Source organism: Mobula birostris, chromosome 15 (genome assembly GCF_030028105.1).
Source record: "Mobula birostris isolate sMobBir1 chromosome 15, sMobBir1.hap1, whole genome shotgun sequence".
NCBI classification, from domain to species: Eukaryota; Metazoa; Chordata; class Chondrichthyes; order Myliobatiformes; family Myliobatidae; genus Mobula; species Mobula birostris.
This window is the reverse complement of record NC_092384.1, coordinates 17800775-17809386: the sequence shown is the minus strand read 5'-3', so window position 1 is coordinate 17809386 and position 8612 is coordinate 17800775. Positions and strand designations below refer to the sequence as shown.

At 42.0% G+C, this 8612-nt stretch overlaps 1 long non-coding RNA gene across 1 annotated transcript; it reads right to left on the bottom strand.

Moving 5' to 3' along the window:
* LOC140210429 (uncharacterized) lies at nucleotides 1-6425 on the bottom strand. Its single transcript, XR_011889233.1, has 3 exons — nucleotides 6165-6425; nucleotides 5699-5827; nucleotides 1-1085 (listed from the first exon to the last, which is right to left on the bottom strand). It is a non-coding gene; the product is annotated as an uncharacterized lncRNA (long non-coding RNA).
* Between the last annotated feature and the right edge of the window lie 2187 nt (nucleotides 6426-8612).

The window sequence follows — 8612 nt, the reverse complement described above, 5'->3', positions numbered from 1 at the left end:
ACTTAGAAAGGTAAATAAAAGTGGCATGTGCTGGTGAATTACAACACCTTTATTTCTTGATGTCCTTTTGCAAATGACTGTAAAATTATTGAATATACATGAAGAGTAAGCTACTTACATTACATCTCCATCTAAATGTGCAGTTTATAGTAACTTATAATAAATAGTATGTACACCAGGACAGTCAATATAACATCGAAATACAATTATATTGGCATCAGTCTGACGGCCTGTGGAAGAAGCTGTCCCGGAGCCTATTGGTCCTGGCTTTTATGCTGTGGTACCGTATCCTGGATGGTAGCAGCTGGAACAGTTTGTGGTTGGGGTGACTTGGGTTCCCAGTGATCCTTCAGAGCCCTTTTTAAACACCTGTCTTTGTAAATCTCCTAAATAGTGGAAAGTTCACATCTATAGATGTGCTGGACCGTCCACATCACTCTCTGCAGAGTCCTGTGATTGAGGGAAGTACAGTTCCGAAATCTGGCAGTGATGCAGCCAGTCAGGATGCTCTCAATTGTGCCCCTGCAGAAAGTTGTTAGGATTTGGGGGCCCATACCAAACTTCTTCAACCTTCTGAAGTGAAAAAGATGTTGCTGTGCCTTTTTCACCACACAACTAGTATGTACAGACCACGTGAGATCTTCGGTAATGTGCATGTCGAGGAACTTATCGCTGTTCACTCTCTCAACCCCAGATCCATTGATTTCAATAGGAGTTAGTCTGTCTCCATTCCTCCTGTAGTTCACAACCAGCTCCTTTGTTTTTGTAACATTGAGGGAGAGGTTGTTTTGTTGACACCACTGTGTCAGGGTGATCTCTTTTCTGTAAGTTGCCTCGTTATTACTTGAGATTAGGCCAATCAGTGTAGTGTTGTCAGCAAAATTAATTAGCAACTTGGAGCTGTGGGTGACGACACAGTCATGGGTATACAGGGAGTAAAGGAATGGGCTTAGGACGCAGCCCTGAGGGGCACCTGTGTTGAGGGTCAGAGGGACAGAGGTGAGGGAGTCCATTCTTACCAGCTTCTGGCAATCTGACAGGAGGTCCAGGATCCGGCTGCACTGTCAGCTCCATTCCGGTATCTCCTGATAGAACAGAGAAGATTAGCACAGCAGCAGACATAGATGAAACAATGGAAGTACTTGAAGAGACAATACAGAAAGGATGGCCAGCAACTAGGACTGACTGTCCAATGTGTATCTGGGATTACTGGGCATGCAGAGCTGAACTGTCAGTAGTGGAAGATATAGTCTTCAAAGGGAATAGTTTGTTATTCCAGTGTCACTATGCAAGGAAATTCTCCAGAAGATACACGAGGGGTATCTTGGTGAGGAAACAGGTAAATGTGGAGTATGTGAAGTGACGTACTGGTCAAGAATGAATCAAGACATCAGGCAGATCATTGCTTCATATGAAATATGCCTTACCTACAGACCAAAGCAGCAAGCAGAACCACTTACACCACACCCTGTACCAGACAGGCCATACTTCAAAGTTGGAGTGGATTTGTTTGATTGTAATGGGAAGAGTCATATTGTTGTAACAGACTACTTTTCCAATTACCCAGAGTTTGCAACACTGCAATCAACATCCCACAAAGCAGTCATCACCTTCCTGAAAACTGTGTTTGTGAGAGTTCAATGTGAAGTGGTATTGGACAAAGGTCAACATATAACTTAAAGCCCTTATCACCCAAAATCGAATGGGCTGGCAGAGGATTCAGTCAAGGTTGTGAAGGGCCTCATGAAGAAGGTGCAACATGGACAAGGGGGTTTCCAAAAAAGTCTATTGATTTACAAAAGTGAACCACTGCAGAGTGGCCTTTCACCAGCCCAGATGATCAATACCCCTGTGGAAACAAATAGCAGACCAAAGGGGACCATTAAACCACCTTAGAGACTCATAGAAGGTTGCTGAGTGGATAAGAGACTGTAGTTGCTTATTACAATTGAAGTTGAAATGTTGAACAGTTGAAAATTCAAAAAAAGAAAAGAGACCAACTACGGGATGTAGATATCTTTATTGGAAAGGATTATTGTTCCTTGCAGGTTTATGAGGCCAGAGGATTGTGTTTTGTTTTCTTTCAAAGGTGAAGATGTGTTATTACGTGTACATAATAAAGAACTTCAGTTCCCAATGGGCAATGTGAGGGCTTCACCCAGAACCAGAGTCTATGTTGGTGACCTGGTTGTACGTGCTCAGCGTCAAGTAGCAGTTCAGTAATAAAATGTTCCAATATATTCAGATAAAAGTGAGGATTTCTATCAATAATCCCTTGAATTGTTTTTACAGCTGCTCTGAGCTGGAAAGTTTTACATGGCCTGAAAGACACGTGGCACATTATATGAGAGAAAACTCCAGCTGCGCTGCAACAAAGGCTTTGTGTGTGGGAACATTTCAGTTATGGCGCACCCACGCAGCTCAGAGGGAAGAGTGACAGAGTTAAGTCTGCACTCCCAGGAGCAGATATTAAATGCATAACCAACTCAAAACCAAATATGTATTCACTCAAGATCAAGATTATGTAGGTCACAAATCCAATTACTGACTGAATTGGAGTTAGATTTATTATTGTACAATTTTCTGACGTGTAATGTGTTGGTTTGCAGCAGTACAATGCAAAGACATAAAATTACTATAAATCACAAAATAAATAACCCAAAATAACAAGCTTGTGTGCATGGACCATTCAGAAATCTGATGGTGGTGGGATAATCACACCCATATACGGGGACATCATGCCCACAATATCTAGACCTAATAAGGGAAAATCTTCAGATGCTGGAAATCTGAGCAACACACATAAAATGTGGAAGAAATCAGCAGGCCAGGTAGCATCGATGAAAAAAAAGCACAGCTGGCATTTCGGGCCAAAACCCTTTGGCAGGACTGGAGAAAAAAAAGCTGATGAATACGATTGAAAGGTGGGGAGAGGGGAGAGAGAAACGACAGGTGATAGGTGAAACTTGGAGGGGGAAGACTGAAGCAAAGAGCTAAGAAGTTGATTGGTGAAAGAGACAAAAGGCCATAGAAGAAAGAAAAAGGGGCAGGGAGCACCAGAGGGAGGTGATGGACAGGCAAGGAGATAACATGAGAGAGGGACAAGGGGATGGGAAATGGTGAATTGGGGGGGGGGGTGTATTATTGGAAATTTGAGAAATTGAAGTTTATGCCATCAGGTTGGAGGCTAACCATGCGGAATACAAGGTGTTGTTCTCCAACCTAAGTGTGACCTTATCCCAACAGTGGAGGAGGCCATGGATGGACATATCGGAATGGGAATGGGAAGTGGAATTAAAATGGGTGGCCACTGGGAGATCCTGCTTGTTCTGGCGAACAGAATGTAGATGGGTCTCACCGATGTACAGGAGGCCACACCAGGAGCACTGAACACCGCCCATCATCTCCCTTCAGTGCTTCTTCAGAGCATAGATGCTTGGCGAAGCGGTCTCCCAACCTATGTCGGGTCTCACCAATATACAAGAGGCCGCACCAGGAGCGTCAAACACAGTATATGACCCTAACAGACTCACAGGTGAAGTGTTACCTCACCTATCTATATCTAGACCTACAAAGGATAAAATTCTGAGCATTCTTTCAGCAGTCTATTGTTTGAATATTGTAGACATTTGTCCCAACTATTATGGACAGATCAGCCAGCATGTCTTTCTAACAACAATTTTGTATGGAATAAATGATAGAAGGCACCCCAGAACAATCTCTCAAGGGAGATAAGGACATTTAAACTCCTGTTTACAGTAATCTTGGTTGTAATTGCTGCTGTAAACTAGCAAATTCCGTATTTGTATCTGTGATTGATCTTCCATCTTCAGACATATTTCCACAGGCTGCTAGAGAAATTCTCAATTGGTCAACAGGTTTAAATTACATCAGAATAAACATTCTCTTGTACAGAAACAAATGCATGGAGATATGAACACCAGGAGTTGAATTGCTGTCATGCATTCATGTGAGAATTTCATCGGCCTTGTATTTTCAGTTTTCCATTAACCCATTCTGAAGATAATTACACTCAGTGGCCATTTTGTTAGGTACCTCCTGCACCTAGTAAAGTGGCCTCTGGGTATATGTTCATGGACCTCTGTTGCAGAAGCCCATCCACTTCAAGGTTTGACGTGTTGTCAGTTTAGAGGTGCTCTTCTGCACACCACTGTTGTAATGCGTGGTTACGGAAGTTACTGTTGCTTTCTTCTTGTCAGTGTGAACCAGTCTAGACAGTCCCCTCTGACCTCTCTTATTAACAAGGGAGTTTTGCCCACGTAACTGCTGGTCTCCGGATGTTTCTATTTTTGTTTTTTTTTGCATCATTCTGTGTACACTCTAGATATTGCTGTGCATGAAAATCCCAGGAGATCACCAGTTCCTGAGATACTCAAACCATCCCAACAATCATTCCACAGTCAAAGTCACTGAGGTCACATTTCTTCCCCATTCTGATGTTTGGCCTGAACAACAACTGAAACTCTTGACCGTACCTGCAGGCTTTCATTGCATCGAGCTGCTGCCATATGATTGGCTGATTAAATATTTGCTTTAACTAGCAGGTGTACGTATTTACATAATAAAGTGGCCTCTGAGTGTACTGCATACAACTAAAACAACACCTCACATTCCAGTGTGCGATAGCTCACGGTCAAAATAACATGATTCAAGATTCCAGATTGTTTAATGTCATTTCCAGTATGCAAGTGTAGAGGAGAATAAAATAATTGTTACTCTGGATCCGATACAGTCAAAATAACACAATAAGATAAACAACACAGTAAATATAGATACATGAGACAGTTTTTATACATCGATTGATTATATTAACATGAAGTGATGCTAGTTACTGGCGTGTCAGTACGTAAGGTGACTCCGACAGGAATGATAAAGTAGTGGTGGTGGGGAGTGTATTAGTGGTTGGGGGTGTGAAGGGGTGGGTTAGCGGTTGGTTGTATTAAGTAGCCTTACTTCTTGGGGAAAGTCATTGTTTTTGAGTCTGGTGGTCCTGGCATGGACACTGCCATTAGCTTCCACCCTGATGGGAGTGGGACAAACAGCCCATGAACAAGGTGGGCGGTATCTTTCACGGTATTGCTGTGTTTTTTCCTCCTGGCACCTTGCTGTAATTATGTCCTTGATGCCAGTGATGCCTAGGACAGGCTTGACTCCCCATTGTAGAGCTTTGCTGTCTGCCGCAGGGCACCTTCCACACCCTGCAGTCGTGCAGCATTTTGGGATGCTTTCTGCTGCATATCTGTAGAAGGTCATATTATTGATATGCATAGTCCAGCTCTCTTCAGCCTTCTCAGAAAGTAGAGATGTTAGTGAGCTTTCTTGACTGTGTAGGATGTGTTCTAGGACCACAGGATGTTGTGTGAGATGTGCTCTCCCAGGAGTTTGAAATTGTTCCCGGTTTCCACTGCTGTGCTACCGATGTAAATAGGGGTGTGAGTGGTGTAACACTTCAGGAGGGGAGATGGTTCTCCTGAAGTCGATAACCATCTCCTTTGTCTTGTTGACAGTGAGGAAGAGGCACCAGGCCTCGAGCTCTCCCACCTCAGCTCTGCAGGCCATCCCATCGTTGTTGGCAATGAGCCCCACCATTGCCGTGCCACTGGCGAACTTGACAGCAGCTGACACCAAATGAATTGAAAAAACGTTTTTTGTTCTCACTACAATGCTCAGTACTCACCAAGTATTTAGTCCTCCCTCTCCCTTCAGCACGCTGTTAGTCGTCACTGAGATCAGCCAGGTTATTTATAAGGAGAGGTTGCATTAACTTGGAGTTTCCCTCCTGGAGTATTGGAGGCTGAAGTGAAACCTGTTCGAAGCATATAAAATTATAAGTTGCATAGACAGGGCTGATAGAAACATTTTTTTGTCTTGGAGTGGAAATATCAAATACAAAAAGGCATAACTTTAAGATGGGAAGGGGGGAAATTTAAAGAAGGTTGCAAGGTAATTTTTTTATACAGAGTGTGGTGGGTGCCTGAAACTCACTGGTGAGGAAGGGGGTCATAGTAAAATTAAATGCAATGCAACATTTAAGAGAAATTTAGACAGATATAAGAAGCAGCAAATTTGGAGATGTGGACCATGTGTGGGCAGATGCGATTGCTGCCATTAACTTGTAATTTGTTCCAAATAGTTGCTCTTACCAAAACTGTAATATCTTGCTTGACCAGATCATTCAGTGCTTCTTGTTTCAGTTTATCATTGAAAGGCCAAGTCACTGGGTATTTAAAACGCGGTTAATAGGTTTTTGATTAGCCAGGGCATCAAAGGTTACAGGGAGAAAGCAAGAGGATGGGGTTGAGGGGGTAATAGACCAGCCATGATGGAACGATGGAGCAGACTCGATGGGCTAAAGAGCCTAATTCTGCTCCTAAGTCTTATGGTGTTATGATCTAAAGGCAATGTCCTTTGCCAAAGGACACATTTGCACTTGTTCCAACAAAGCTGATTTCCTAGTCTTATCAAGATGCTCAGTTCCAGTACAAAATTTCTGAGAATATTCCTACATGAAGCACTCAGTCATTTAATGAACAGATTATGACATCAGCATCTGAATTATTATATTATACTTAATGCCAATTCTTAAACATGCTATCTGACCAGCAGAGGCCTTAAAACCACAAGTTCTCCTTGCATTTGTTGTCACCACTCTGAACCAAAAACTGTACCTGACCTCTAACAGGAAAACAAGCTCCACAAATTTATATAATTTCACCTTTGCACGATTGAAGTCTTTGTTTACTTTCTTTATAAGTGAAAGGAATTACAATTAAAACTGGGCTGGGACTCTTAAATAACTCTGAGTGTTCATTATCCAAGCCTGCACTGACCGCGCTGACGTCAATAGATATTGTTGCTGCTTCATCATCAGTTTCTCTAGCTGTCTGTTTCAGCACAGATAATGCAATTCTCTTTATCTGGTTGAACCTTCTGCCTTTAGTTCATATTTTACTGAAAAGCAGGAGACAAATCTCTCCTGTCTCCTCCCACAGCTCCAACACATTCACACACTTGTGTTTCAGTACCAGCTTTGGTCACCCCCTGAGATTTTCCTGTGTCTGCATCTCACATCCACCTCCGTCTTGTGGATTCACTAATTACCTAAAATGAACTCCAAGCCTTCTCCCAAATGACACTCTGTAAATCATCTAATTTCTCTGAGGTCAGAATAGATTCTCAAAGCAACCTTCCTCACATCCTGTGGTGTATAATTACAACTTCAAGTCTGTCTCTATGTACTTCTACAGGCATAATTGCACAACACTCAGGATTTTCAGCTGCTTTTTTCTTGCAACATTTCTCTATTGATTCCAGCATTTACCAACATCTTACCTTCTCCTATTAAAATTACACCTTTTTTAGAGATTGTTTTCCTGCAGATGTTATCACTCAGAAAAATGTCTTCACATTTGTACAATCTAGTAATTATCTTACACTTTGGCTCAGCTTGTCTAATTAAACTTTATACATCTCTATGTCGGGGAGAATCACTGCTGCCTGGACAGTCCATTTTCTGCTTCACTCTGTCAAGATAAATCAAATGTCCTTCACCTTCCTGAACATTTATTTCCATTATACAGTTCAAGATCTTTCAGCTAATGACCATCTCCAATGTTGAGTATTCACCAATGTGTTACTTCAAAATCTTTCGCCCGGTGCTACTATGCATCAATTACTGTACTCTTTAACTAAATGCATAGTCAAGATGTGTCGTAAACTAAAAATTGAATTTTCAAATAAAATCAAGTAACCATGTTACACTTAAGGATACAAGTTTTCTAATGACAAACAAGAGAATCTGCAGATGCTGGAAATCTAAGCAACATACACAAAATGCTGGAGAACTCAGCAGGCCAGGCAGCATCCACGGAAAAAAGTACAGTCGACGTTTTGGGCCGAGACCTGTCGACTATACTTTTTTCCATAAATTGTGCTGGCCTGTGGATTTCCTCCAGCGTTTTGTGTGTGTTGCTCAGGTTTCTAATGGACGGCTTTGTTTTTGCTGTTTCACAGACAGGCTCCAGGAATGCTCTGAGACAATAATAATACAATCGCTTGAATGGAGTATGAAGTTCTCTTAAGGGATTGCTTCCTAGTGGGTCTTCAGGTGGCTGTAGAGGCCGATCTGGGATCCATATTGTTGTGAGTATGGTCAAAGTCATTAGAGAGACACTGAAGCTGGTAATATGGAAGGCTTCAGAATCAGATTTATTATCACCGACGTGTGTCGTGAAATTTGTTAACTTAGCAGCAGCAGCAGTTCAATGCAATACATAACATAGAAGAACAAGGAAAAAATAAAATAGTAGTAAGAATAAATAAATACAGAAATCAATTACAGAACAAATCAGTCAACTAGAATGGTTGGGGGGTGGGGATCAAATTAAAGAGACTAGGAGAGAGGAGGTTAGTTCACAACAGGGGGATAAGAACAAGTGCAGAGAGACAGAAGGGTGTAAAATGAGGGTAGAAGCACAAAGTAGTAAGGTGAAGAGTATAAGTGGCAGGCCGGTAAATCCAGGGCAAAAATCAAAAAGGACCACTTTTCAACATAATTATATAAGGGCTAGGAGTGTTGTAGAAGCGAGCCT